This window comes from Corapipo altera, unplaced genomic scaffold, assembly GCF_003945725.1.
Source record: "Corapipo altera isolate COAL_440 unplaced genomic scaffold, ASM394572v1 57, whole genome shotgun sequence".
NCBI lineage: Eukaryota > Metazoa > Chordata > Aves > Passeriformes > Pipridae > Corapipo > Corapipo altera.
In genome coordinates, this window is record NW_020884905.1 from 4,398,809 (window position 1) to 4,412,754 (window position 13,946).

General features: G+C 44.0%; 1 long non-coding RNA gene across 3 annotated transcripts; it reads right to left on the reverse strand.

Annotated features, from left to right (window-relative positions):
- Window positions 1-186: 186 nt before the first annotated feature.
- On the reverse strand, window positions 187-5,574 carry LOC113951170. 3 transcript variants are annotated; one of them, XR_003529068.1, is made up of 3 exons: window positions 5,118-5,574; window positions 2,186-4,123; window positions 187-494 (listed from the first exon to the last, which is right to left on the reverse strand). It is a non-coding gene; the product is annotated as an uncharacterized LOC113951170 (long non-coding RNA). The 3 variants fall into 3 exon arrangements; XR_003529067.1 differs by having other exon boundaries at window positions 2,186-2,250; window positions 3,976-5,574; XR_003529066.1 differs by having other exon boundaries at window positions 2,186-5,574.
- Window positions 5,575-13,946: the final 8,372 nt, after the last annotated feature.

The window sequence follows — 13,946 nt, forward strand, 5'->3', positions numbered from 1 at the left end:
AAGTTGCCTATGGAGGTGGTAGATGTCCCATCCCTGGCAGTGCTCAAGGCCAGAACACGTAAGGCCTTGAGCAACCTTGTCTAGTGGGAGATGTCCATGCCCATGGTAGAGGGAGCTGGGACAGGATGATCTTTAAGGTCCCTTTTGTGAGAAATATCTCTAATTAAAATTTAGAAGATGGCCAAATAAAGTGAAACAAAGAACTTTATTAACAGTGTGCTGGCTGCACTGAACTTGTGACCAGGTTCGAGCACACCTGACTGGGAGGGATGAGCCCTTTTAAGACCCCTCGATTTGCACAACCACTCCCTCAGTCCTCCCATGCTAGGCCTCACTCTTTTCTTTCTTAAAAGGTAATCTTCGCTTTCTGGTGCAGCCCACTGGTTGTCTTCATCCACCTACCAGGTTGTGTCCCTGCCGCGGCCACATGGTTCCCCTGGCAGTGAGCCCAGGCTGGTCTCACCACCCTACATTCTTCCCTGCTCGCCTTCCAACTGTAAAGCAAACAGAACAATAAGTAACAATAAGTAGCAGTAAGCAGGCAGAACTATAAGCAGAGCAATAGGCAACCCCAAGCAGAACTGTATGTAGCAGCAAGTAGGCAGCAGCAATAAGCAACTTTAAGCAGAATCACAAGCAGTCCACTAGTCCCTGACCACAAAATAGTTCCCCAGTCCTTTAAACAAAATGGCTCCCAAGTGCCCCAGCACGAGGCAGCCATGGAAACCCCTGCTTGTAATAAAACCGTCCTATTTATTTCCTACACTTTCAATCCCTTAACATTCAATGATTTCATGATTCTATGATCCACCAATCCTGAGATAAAAGTATTTTGGCATCTGTAAAAGGCTGCACTGAAAGAAACAGGCTAACATTAAACACAGACTTTCATTTTAGGTTAGTCGTATGGTAACACTTTATTCCTCTATGCAGACAAAGATTTGAAGAAGAAAATGACTTTTCCTAGATACATGATCATGCAAAAAAATCCCAATGACCTATGTGAAGATCACATGCGGAGAAGTATTTCATTCCCTATTGTTTCTTAATGTTTCATAAAACCCTGACAAAAAGAAACAAAAAGAGGAAAAAAATTATATGGCAATGAGCAGATCTGGTACAGAAAACCTGGAAATATGACTGTGAGGACAGGCTGTGGGTGAACTTTCAGGCTGCACAAGTAGGCAAAGCCGCTATCTCCTGAGGTTTGATTTTGCCCGGGAAATCCTTGAGTCTTGGGTGGCTGGCAGGATGGCATCAAAAAATTACAGTTTCTCCCCATACAAAATGTAATAAAAACCCCATTGTAGGAAAGCAAAAAAAACCCCACAACAATTCACCGAGGTCAAGAGTCCAAGTTTTGCAATAGACTCAACCCTGAGCCTGGCAGAGCAGTTTCGCTCCCCGAGCTCTGGATGGCAGTAGTTGCGAACGAATGTGAACCGCAGAGCGCGGCACCAGCAGCGCTCCGCGGGCAGCTCCCGGCTCCCTTCTCACCCCAGCATCGGAGGAGACATACATGCGAAGACAGTGGTTATTCCCTGCCAAAGGGAACCTTTCCTTCGGCTTTACCACCAACTTGTTGTTCAATGATACGTTATGCTTGGGCAGAGCAATGATTTCAATGTTCAAAAACCAAATACCCCTCACAAAGACCTGTTTGTGTACCCATCCCTCTACACCCACACCCTCGCGCAGACCAGACAAGTTTCTTGCACTGAACATGAGATTCATGCAGTAGAAATTTTCCTGAATGTCCAAGGCCGTGCATCTCATGTTTGCAACATAGCACCCTCTTTTCTGCAGCCTTTTGTGCAGCAGTTGTTCGGCACTGCACAGCCTTATCTGCAGACTTGTGCTCCTGAACAGGCACAAGGACCAGCATCCCACTGCCCTGCAGATGGGCTCAGACCAGTATGGAGCAGCATCCTGCTGCCCTGGAGATAGTCGCAGGCCCACCTGTGAGCTGTACAGCTGGAGGGGCTCCTGCTGGGCATCTGCCTGGGCCAGCCTGTGAGGGCCTGGCTGCCACTCCACCATAACCTGCACAGATGTTGTCACTTCTCAAGAAAAAAAAAGAAGAAAAAACCACAACATATTTGAAGATTTTTTCCCAGGCAAGGAAACACACAGGCACAGCTCTATATGAAATAAAAAACCTGATGGATTAAACCATAGGATATACCTGTACAGAATCCGAAGGCTATCCCTCAGTAGCAAGTCAGTACCAAGCTTGTGTTCTCAGATACCCTAAAACACACAGCAGTCAAAACTGTAAAGTATAATCTCTGCTTGAGGACTCAATGCATGCTGCAGGATGGGTTGCTGTAGAATGCACTAAGTGGATTCTCACCCTATTCCAATTCATCTGGTTGGGCCAAATGAGATTTTTAATGATAATGGTATTGAATAAGCAGCTCTGAAGGGAGTAAATAATGCAGAATAGACAGATTTGTGATCAGTGTAGCTAATGGTTATTCAAAATAAACACAAAAATTCAGAAAACTGGGTTCATCTGAGTCAATTGTCCCTAAGACCACCAAAGCTGTTTCCCTGGCGCAAAACCTACTGAGAAATTCAACAATCAAAACCCTCTGGTAGGCTGTACAACCTAAGGGGACTATTGCATAAAGGAGAGCAGGATTTACAAGAAAGTGTCTGAGAGGGAAACACTGTGATTGATTAGGAGACTATTACAATGATACAGGATTACTATAAGATGTTTGGGGAAAAGGCCAAAGACAAGGAAGGGAGGAACAAAGGCAGATCAGGGAAGAGCTAAAAAGATTGAGGTGTGTTGGAGCAAGGATATAAAAAAAGGCCATCTGCATGTGAGCAGGCTGCTGGTCAGTATGTTTGTGTGACTGAGCCCCATGGCTAATTGCCACTGTCTGTCCTATCCTCTTTTTAAATTCCAGTTTTTAACTACCTTCTGTGTGATTGTGTTCTCTATTCTATGTCTGTGCATCTGATCTGATAATGAACTCCAAATCAGACCAGCTGGTGAGTCAAATGAGCAGTCTGGGAGACAGGTATTGGGTGACCTTTGAAGGGCTTTTATCCTGATCATGCATTCTTAGGAGCTGGATAGGACTATGCCTGCGTGTGTGTTGTGGGTGTCTGTAAAGACTCAGGCTGAGAACAGATAGAAGCATGTCCAAGGCACCTAACACTCCCCATTCATAGGATAATGATGCCAAGACATATTTTTTGTGAATCTCTCCACTATTTTCCTGAAGCATATTTGCGCTATGACTAAGCATATTGACTCATTAGAGCGTACTAGACTACCAAGAGCCACAGGGTGAAGCCTCTGTAGTTTGTCATGTTAAAAACCTGAATGCAGAAGGTCAGAAGCAGCCCCTGAAGAGATGAATGATTGTTGAAATCAGCAGAGTTTCATACAGACTTCAGAAAGCTCTGAATTGGGTCCAAGCACATCACGGCAAGATTACTTAAAAATTTTATGCAACCTCCCAGTGTTACTATGAGAACTACTGCAATCCTGTGTGTCATTTCACGATCTGAGGAAGTTATTGACAACAGAGATGGCTGTTATGGGGACAGCTGTCTGTCAAAGAAAAGAGAGTACATGACAAAGACAACATCTGATTATGACAGATTTGTTCTTACACAAAAAAGAAGGTGTTTTCACATGCAGCCCTGAAAACACGCAGGTTTATTTAGGCTTTTAAAGCTAATGCCCCAGAACCAGAAGCTCAGGAACAAGCAACTGAATCTGGGGGCAGACTAAGACTACAGCAGGTATAACATAAAATTTTTTGGATTCAATACAAACAGGTCAGCAAAAGCGTATTATTTTAGACTTAATTATGATCAATGGGCCACTGTTGGTCTCAGACTTTTTAAAACAAAGGCTCCTTTTTCCTCCCTGCAGGACTCCAAAAAGGAAAAAAAATCTAAGCTAAGGAAAGTAAAACAAAACGGAGACAAAAGAATAGAAAGGGAACAGACCAGTATTGTACTTCATTTGTTCTCAATGATCCAAAACATGAATGTTTCAGTTCGGTGTAGAATCTCCTTGTGCAATCACATTCTGCTCTTGAATTCACGTTCCACTGCTTCCTTGAATTTGTTTTCTTAATGTTTTTTTTTGTAGATTCTTCAGAGCAGTACAGGGATAAGAGAACAATAAGTGATTTTTCCAAGAACAAACAGCAGCACAGTTACTATGAAATACAGCTCTTCTGCAGTTCAGTACTGTAACTACCCACACCCTCTCCTCCTTTTTCCAAGTGCTGTGTTTTCCTCTACGCTTTCATTTAAAGCATTTTCTAAAACCTAAAGAAATTCTTTAGAATAACTATCAATTGCTGCTAACAGTGGGTAGCAACCAGGTATTGACAATTGTGAAGGCCTAACACTAACACTGTTTAATTGCAGTGGAGTTGATCTAAATTGGGAGGGGTTCATCTGGCCTTTGATGAAAGCTGTCTGCCTCTTAACCCTGTTTAGAGCAGGTGTGATTGACATAGTATTTAAATCTACAGGAGCACCTGTCTGCAACAGCACATCTCTCCAGTGCCATTAAAACAGTATTCACAGCAGTGGAAAAAAAAATATATTTTAATTTTTAACATACATCTCCACTGACACTTGACATTTTAAGGGGTTAGCTTTCTTTGCATTTTAGGATGATGGGGAGTGAGGTAGGAACATGAAAATTACATTGATTCTTTATAAAACATGAATTCCAATTCCCTTTGTTTCTTCTTAGATATTAACATAGAAGCAGATCCTTCCATCTGAGGCTCAGAGAGGAACCACAGTAACCATCCAGAGCCACACTGATTTCAGTGGGCTCTTATGTCTGTCATCACAGCATAAATCAGACCCATAATATGGGATTTCCAAAGGTCAAATATTATGGCCTCTGTATGTATATATTGAGAATACAAGCATAAAAGATGCCCTAAAATTCAAAAGGAGGGAGTGGAAGCATCCTAATACAGAAACACACTAATCACGTTATCCTTTCCTTCAGGGAAAAAAAACCACTTAGAATATAGATCAAAAGTCAACCAAACTTAACAAACTTCTTCATATAGCTCTTTACAGAAAAGACTAGAAGCTTTCAAATATGCTATAGCACAAACCTGCTAGAGCTTGCATCCTGCTGTGGCCCTGCTGGAGCTTCGGCAGCATCCCACAAGCAGCAGTGGGTACTTGCTAAAGAGAGCTATTGCCATAACTCTTGGGTCACAGTAGAACACTGAAGTGCAGGTAATAGAAAACCCATTTCAGGTTTTGGTTTGGTTTTTGGCATGATTGCCAACAGCTGGTTGGTTGGGTATAGAGAGAAGATATCAGCTTCATTATGACACAGAAATGATCTTTGCAGAGCAACTTTCTAGTAATCATCAAATTATCAGTGAAGCGCTTTACTTTTCTTGCATTCCTCTTTCCTTTAAAATAAAAGCCACCATTAACTAGAATACTGTTACTCTAACTGAAGACAAGAAAGCCAAATGAGAGGTGTGAAAAAGCACCTTGTAGGGAAAAAATACAGCTCAAGTGGCTGAAGACTTCACAAGAAGTTCCACCTCAACATTAAGAACTGAGAGTGCTCAGCGTTTTGTTCCTTAAGTTGTGCTATGTTGGTGAGTATTACTGAAGAAGCTAGTCTGTAGAAGAAATTTTCCCAATGTGCAGGAAGGGAAAATTGCCATGTGTTTTTGTTGGGTTTATGATACAATGTGTACATCATGGAACACAGTCAAACTTTCATGTAACAGTTTGTTTCCAGGTTACTGACATTTTATAGGGGAATCACTGCATAGTTTTATGAAAACAAGGAACATATGCAAAACCCTTTAAAATGTGTAAGAGAAGAAAATAGATACAGCTTCTTTCTCACACTGCATGCATGCTACTTCCCATGCACTTCAAGGATGACAGAAATTTCAGCAAACTCTTTACTGTTCAAGGCTCATAAAACCTACATATGCTGCACGTTTCTGAATCAAGTTTTTGCATGTAGTGTGATCTGAAAATTTAATGCTGAAAATAATTATTCTCTGTGCTTTCCACTTGTGCTTTGACTTAATCTGCAATGAGGAGCCTCCAAACATTCTGATTTCTGTGAAACATCTGATGATTACACACTGTTAGCTCAATAATTGTGCTGGTAAACTCACTTTGGAGCCTTGGTCTGGAGACCATGTAGGCTTAGTAACTGCAAAAGGTAGGTGCTTTGCCACCCCCCACACCCTCCCACATGTGTCAGCCATCAGGGCAGCAGCTCCAGGGTATCAGGGAGATTCGTGCCTTGACACTGATGCCCCCAGCTCTGCCCTGGGAAAGAAACTTCACTCTGTGGTCTGAAAAATGCCTTGTGCCCTGGTAAGTCTGCCTGCTCCGCTCCACAGAGCAGCTCTTTCTGCCTGGGGACAGCTTCTTTCGCTGAGGCCAAAGCAGCTCATCCAGAAAATGATAGAAAGCATCTGCCCACTGTCAGCTTTTCCTTCCTCCTCCTCTTGTATTGCACTTGTTATGCTGGGTCTCAAGTCCTGCCACAAATGTAGAGATGCTCAATGCAGCCTGAGCATATTCATCAGTGTGAGTATTGCAGTATCTGTCAACATTTCCTCCACAATACTTGAGAGCACTTTGAAAACAGTGCAGGCTGCCTCTCAAAAATCCTAGTGAAACATGGCTTTCACTCAGCTCTGTGCTCCAGGGTCATATACTTCTTGGGCACGTGATTCCAGCAAGCCTCATCATCTGTGGTCCCAATCCAGAAGCACTTTAAGTGCAGATAACCTCATCTAAGCATAACTATAGATCTTAATATGGATGCACAATATGTGTTTTCTGCACAGGTTCACAATCCTCCCTTTTTGAGGGCTTTTCAAAATCTCATTCTTTCGTCCAATTTATGTGCAGCCACACAAACAGCTGAATCAGCTCTCCTGAAAGGAACTTCTGAGAAAGGGCAGGAGTGAGTATTGTGGTGATGGGGGATTCAAAGGCAGGTTTTTTTCACCTTTTTTTGCTACCAAGGGACATGTAACCTCAACTTCTACAAGGTTATTAGATTCACCCCCTTCACCACTGAGATTCCCCTGCACAAGTCCCAGAAGTATTTTAGGTAGCTCTGGGAGTGAGTCATGAAGACTTGTATTTTAACCTTCTAAGTGATGTATGTTATGCAATCTGGGACAGAAAGGTCAAATCACAATTCAAACAAAAAGGAAATGCATACATTTCCCCCTCCTGTCAACAATTTCCACCCAGCCCAGTCACCTCAAGCTATGGGTACTGGTGAACTGAGTTTATTCTGGGCTCTGACCCAGATACACCTCTCCCTTTTTCCTTCTCCCTTCCCAGTTAAGACTACAGCAACTACAGGCAAACTAACAGAAAGCTACAGAGTGAGAGATATCTACTTATGTATTTTTCATGAGGCAATAATAAATGCAAACATATACATCTAGCATAATGTTAGGCCCAGAGACCCAGACCACCAGGACTAGCATTCCACAAAGCAATCGGCTTGCCTTGCCCCCTGCCACATTCCTGCACGCAAAATAACAGGCTTTGGAAAAGGATATACTGGGGGCAAAGCCTCACACTGGCACCAAGCACTGTGGTTGCCCAGCTCACACACACATATAAAGGCCAGTTCCAGCTAGGTGTGGGTCAGAGACCACGTGTAAGTTGGCTGCCCTGGGAACAGACATGGGCTAGACTGGCTCCAGCTTTAGCTTCGTATGATGTACAAGAAATTTTTCCTGCATTGCTCTTGTTCAGTGGAATTCATGTGTGGAGCCAAAGATTGCTCCACAACCATCTCAGAAAACTGTGATTCATGGCACTTGAAAGGGGCCATCCCAGTGCCTGTCCCCTAAAAAAACCCCAGCTATGCCAGCAAAACTCTGTAGTGGCAGTGCTTGTACAGGTGGAATCCCATTCAGGTGGGTGTTCCTAGCAGACACTTGTACACTTACATTGTCTCTTCAGTGTATTACTACAAACACTTTTAATTTAGTCATCTAGAACAGGATTTCAGTACTACAGAAAAAAATTGGTTTCCATGTTATTTCTGGAAGCTTATATAATTTTTCCACTCCCTCCTTTCCTCTGGGCATCACCTCCTCTTTGCATAATTTCATTAAGATGTATAAACTCTCCAAGATATATATCAGGGGAAGGAGAGTAAAAGCAGCAGTCACAGAAAAAACACCGAAATACCACTTTCCATCCAAGTTACACAAAAAAAATTGCAAAATCCCTTGGCACCAAAAGCATAGGGAATCAGAGCCACCTACCAGCAACTGAAGGTGGGGTTCCTGTGTGTGCAGTCAGGGCTGTGCCAGCAACATTAGGAAAGGTATTTTTACAAACATTCGAAGTAGAGTCTCAAGACCTCTTGCTAACATCCATGACATGGCTGCTCAGACCAGCCAACTTAAAGGCAGCACTGCAACACCACCCTCCACTGTGATCATACCCTGCCTTTGCTTATATGTTTAACTCAAGTGAAAAGGTCAGAGACCTCCATGTATTTTTTTAAAATACAGAAACCAAATTAACTTGCTGTTAAATGTGGGACAGGGTCATCAGCTGTAGGATGAGGAGTTTTGAATCAAAGCTTCGCATCTTTTTCACCTGAGGATCTGAGTCAGGATAGGGAAAGAGAAAATTAAAGTTCTTCATGAAGCCCTATAGCCCTGTAAGGCCCGATTCCTTCAGCAAATTGTAGGCTGACCAAAACAACCAAAGTAATGTCCCATCTGCCCAGGATCCATCCAGCCTCATGAAGGCTGTGCCAGAGCAACCATGTCTCCACGAACCTTCACCAGTTCCTTCCTGAAAGAAGACACAAAAGCTGTTCATTTAAAGCCACTTCCCAAATGCTCTAAGTCACAAGGAAAGCAAAGCTATATATCAGCAAGCATGGATACGGCGTTGTCAATTTTAACCCTTGGATTAAATCAATACTCTCACCATTCATGGGAAATGAAAACGAATTGATGGTGTTGGATCTTTTCCCAGCAGGCTAGTGTCCCCTGCTCAGTGCCACTGGAATGAATATCACCGTCTGGCTCTCCTCTTGAGGCTTCAGCAAAATACACAGAGCAGACAAAAGGAGTGACCTGCTTCCTCAGCCATATGTCTGCTCCCTGCCCAATTCTGGATCTAGGCACCAGGGCAGGGCTGACCAGCCAGGCACTCACTGCTGTTTCCTTGGCTGAACCAGATCAGCAAATACAGAGACAACATAAAGCTTGGAAACTTTTTTTCAGCCACGAGCATGTTTCTTTGTCTGTAACTCATGTCTTTGTAGACATTTATCCCCAAATGGCATCTGAAGATCCTCATTTGGTGTATGTATTTTCTTTTGGCATTCCTGGGACAGTGAAAATCAATAAAGGCAGTTTCACTTGCAGGAGTTTGAAGCCATAGTGTTTGCCCAATAAACATCTCATACACACAGTCCTTCATTGCTAAAGAGAACTGAAGTAAAAATATTGCAGGCACTTCTCCTGATCTTAGAGCTTGTAAAAGGATATTCTCACACAAGCTGAAGGGCTGGATTGTGCAACTTTTGCAGTACTGAGCGCTTACCTGAGCACAACCAGCCCATTGAAAAGGTCTGGCACAGAATTGTTCCCCACAAGTTTGTGGTTTCAATAAAACAGCAAATTAGTTAATGAAGGATAGCAGCATCTCCAAAATGGCCCTGAATTTTAGAGGGTGCTTTTTTTTCTGATGAAGTTAGCATAAAGGCACAGTAAAATCTTTTCAGGAAGAAAATGGTCTCCACATACTGATAGGGTGCTACAGTAGAATCCTTCAGATGCATGGAGGTTTTGCACTAGATTTTATTAGGGAGGAAAGATTTACGCAGAATTTTTCCTGTTCCAAACTGGCAGCAAAAAAGAAGGAAGTGTTTACCTGAGTGATTAATTTCAGCAGCTCCAGGACAGCATGTAGTTTCTTCCAGGGAAATAATCTGGATTCAGAAATGTATAAAAGACCACTCCAAATGGAGTGAGCAGTTTTCAAAAGAAGCATCTGGAAAAAGCAAGTTTTTAATCATTTTGGATATGAAGTCAAAAGAATTCAGAACAAACATTTTGGTAACAGAAAAACATTCTTTAAGGGGGATTAGAGCAGGAACAGTTCATCTCTACCCCAGCTGGTGATCAAGCTCTGAGGAACAACCAGGTTTTTTAGAGGATTGTTTCACTGGAGCTCATTTAATCATACTCTTTTTAACGACAGAGCTTCAGGAGGTGAGCGGTGAAGAGGCAGAACAGCCCTGTGAACAGTCAGCACATTGAACTGCAGGATTTCTTTGCTTTTTGTGATGCGTTAGGACCAGTTCCAAACTCCTCATAATCATTGCATTAATCTCCCAAGCTGTGCCTCACTTTGACTCTGCAATACTAGAAGCAGGAAATTTCCACCACCTCGGCCTTTGACAGCCACTTAGTGACTGTTTTTGCGTGAGACCTCATAGAAGGAAACAAACCTGCATTTCCAAATGTGGTAACTGCTCCAGGAGACAGCAAGGGTCTTGCTCTATGTACTCAGTCTGAAAAAAAGCTTTGCATTTATAAGTCAGCTCCAAAGAGCTCCAAAATGCTTGGCTTGCCCTGCCCCGAAATCAGCACATCCCCCAGCAACTCCCAGCATGCAGGGGAAGTGGAAGAGCCCCATCAGGGTCCTCTTTTGAACAGTGCTTTGGAGAGACACAAAATCAGCAAAAGCCAAGCACCAGCCATCCATCCCTTCCTCTCCTCCATGTGTCAGACCAGAGGTACATGCCTGTCTTTAGCACAAATCAGGGAGGATGGTGGCATCTGGCAGTCCCTTCTCCCCCTGTGTGAGCAGGAGTGGGACTCAAGTATCCTCTGCCAGCAGTGCCTGAAGCCCCATCCTTGTCTTCTGCACAAGGGCTGTACAAGGAGCCACAAGGCTGTACAAGCTCAGACCACTCAGGAACTAGCAAATGACGGGGCATCCTGCACATGGCAGGAAGGAGAGGGGTCGCTGCCAGTGAGAAGCCCCTAAAGAGGGTAAAGATGAGTGGCTGGGGCACATACCATGATTTGGGTCTGTTTGTGTGACACAATCAAAGAAATATCTATCAAAGGCTGTAGCTTACACCAAGGAGTAATGCTTTTCCTCTTTGAGCAGATGGTCTCTGTGCCCAGACAACAATGGTCTGTCTGGAAAAACGAAGTGGGTATGTGCTGTGAAGGATGGATAAAAACAAGGCAGAGAAGGACAGAGAATTTGGTTTTTCTGTCACAGAAAGTTATTCCAAGCAGTCTGCAATAAAGGTGCCATGATGGAGGAAGTGAAGCCATGCCCAAGGCTAGCAGCCATGTATGTGCTCTGGGGTGTCAGCAGGTGCTGTGGTTGTGGTGCCTCCTGAGGGGAGGAGGGAGGCTTGCACAGCACATAGCGGCCATTTGCTCTCCACCAGGGCATTTTGTGGGAGAACATTCCTTCTTCACAGCAGCCAAAGGAGGTGCTTCAGATCATAGGAAAATCAGGACAAAAGCCAGGGCCATACCACAGGAGAGGTAGTTCCTTGTATTTGCTAATTCTCCCTGAACTTCTCTCCCACGAACTTCCTCTGCATCCTCTTCAGATTATGAAAACTCACAGCATCCCCAATATCCTGTAGCAAGGAGTTTCACAGCTGCAAACTTCCTAAACTGCACCACACCAAAATACTTTTGGACTAAAACGAGTGTTTAGAGTTGGTTTTCTCCTGCAAAATTGTCCTTCACAGCTACTGACAGGAATAGAGCCAGCCCTGCAGGCAGTGACTTCTTTACCCCAAGTCCTTGTAAACCTGCCCACCCCACTGCACATCCCAGCATGGGGAACCCCTCCAGAGCACCCAGCCTGCTCCACCCTCATACACTGAGGAGCAGCAGCTCACACTGAGGCCCATTAGCTGTTAAGCACTGGAAATGCTGTGGCCAGCAGGATAACAATTGGAGAATCGGCATCTGCACACCTTTTTCCACATCACATAGAACTGGTATAGTTTTATAATATCCAGTGCCTAGTCCAGTTTGCATCTGCCTATTCATCCTTTAAGCTTCTTTGAACTCAAGTCTTGCACAGAGCTAATCACCCCACAAACACTGTGCTAATAATAGCAGCAGCCGTTCAGTCTGTCAGGAGCATTGATTGCCACATAACAAAACCACAGTGCTACTAGATCTCTAAGGTCTCCTCCATGCCAGCCCCTTTCTCAGTCTGGTGAGGAGAGAGCAGCAGAACGTAAAGCTAAAATGCTCATTTTCAGACCCTCTGTGTCCCACCCAGGCTGTTCACCAGTGTTTCACAACCCATGCTGTCTGCTGCCGAGCTCCTCTGGGGGACTCAACAACTAGAAGCCCTGTAAAAAATGTTAAAAGCATTTAATTAAACAAATATATTCAGTTAAACACGTTGCTAGGGATGATCAGTTCAAGAACAAACATAAACAAAGCTCCAGAGGCACAAGGACCTTTACCTGGGACAGTGACCCTGACTGCCTTCCTCTGAAGATATGCTTACCTTGCGCAGCGGGTGTAATTCTTCTGTGGGGCAACTCCTACAGAGACACCCTGGCTAGGAACATAACTGCTGTGCTGGGATAGGGGTGGCCAAGATTCTCTTGATTTCCTGGTGGGGAAGAGAAAGTCAGGTTTCAAACCATGGTGCAGCACTGCTATCTATATGATCATTTTACAGTCATTTAATTACTTCAGAAAAATTACTTAATTAAGGCCTCTTCTATAGAGTTCTAGTTCAAAATTGCAGCCTGTCAGCTTTACTGGTCCTAAACTGAAAGAAGAGAAGGTCCCCGTGAGAGGACATGCTAAGGCTCTTTTGTGCAGTGCCTGTGTGGACTCCTGGAGCTGACCTCTGTCTTGCAGAGATGGCACTAGATCACTGGGATTTCAGATCATCAGCACCTGGGGTAAACACCCATGCTCTGGGTGAAGGCTGAAATTTGTGGTGAGAGGGACATGTCCTTAGCCATAAACAGCTCCGAAGGTCTGAGGAATATTCCCAAGTACTCAGTGAATTATTCAACCACACTAGTGCTGACTTGCAGGGACAGCGCTTCCACACACAATTTTAAAGCCAATTTACTTAACAAGATTTTAATACAAAGACAGCTAGAAACCTATTTCATTCTCCTGGGTCAGATCATTCTGGCATTTTCTTAGGTCTCAAATACACAAACCAGTATTGACAGTGATCAATTTACAATCCAGCTGGTCTTATCCTTTTGTTAAGCACATTTCACAATTTCAATAGGTTAAAACCCGAGGCCCTGAAAGGCATTAGGTTTCCAGCTCTGTCGTGCATTACAGCCCTAGAGACCTGGGTACATACTCGGAGTCTCCACTTGCCTGGCATTTTACATCCACAAGACATCCTTGCAGCTACACTGCAGTGCAGAAGAAGTCCAGAATAAAACTCTCAGGACAGCTAAGAGACTGGAGGGCTTGGAGACCAATCACCAAACTTGGTAAACCGAAAGGATTGAGAAGAGAGTAATGAGTTACGGGGATAATAAACACACCTGAACAACACGTGGTGAAAGGCTGAAGGAAGGTGTTTAAGCCAAGGCAGAGAAAAAAATGGAAGGGGTGGAGAAGCAGCGCTCACTGCAGAAGGCAGCTGTGACAATCATCAGGTGTTCTCTGCATCCTCTGCGAACAGGGTTAAAAAACACACAACCCAATTTACAACAAAGACAGGGAAGGCTCTTAGGACACAGAACTACAGGAGCCATGAGGATGCCTATGGAAATTACAACTTAAGGACATTATGGAAACCCTTTCCTAGGAGGGCTGCAGGAAAAATGTGGTTTCATCAGGATGTGTGAGAGCTGAAAGTGGGCAGGACCCCACTAGCCCCAGCATTTTCAGGCAGCTGAGAGGGAGCTTCAAGCCTCC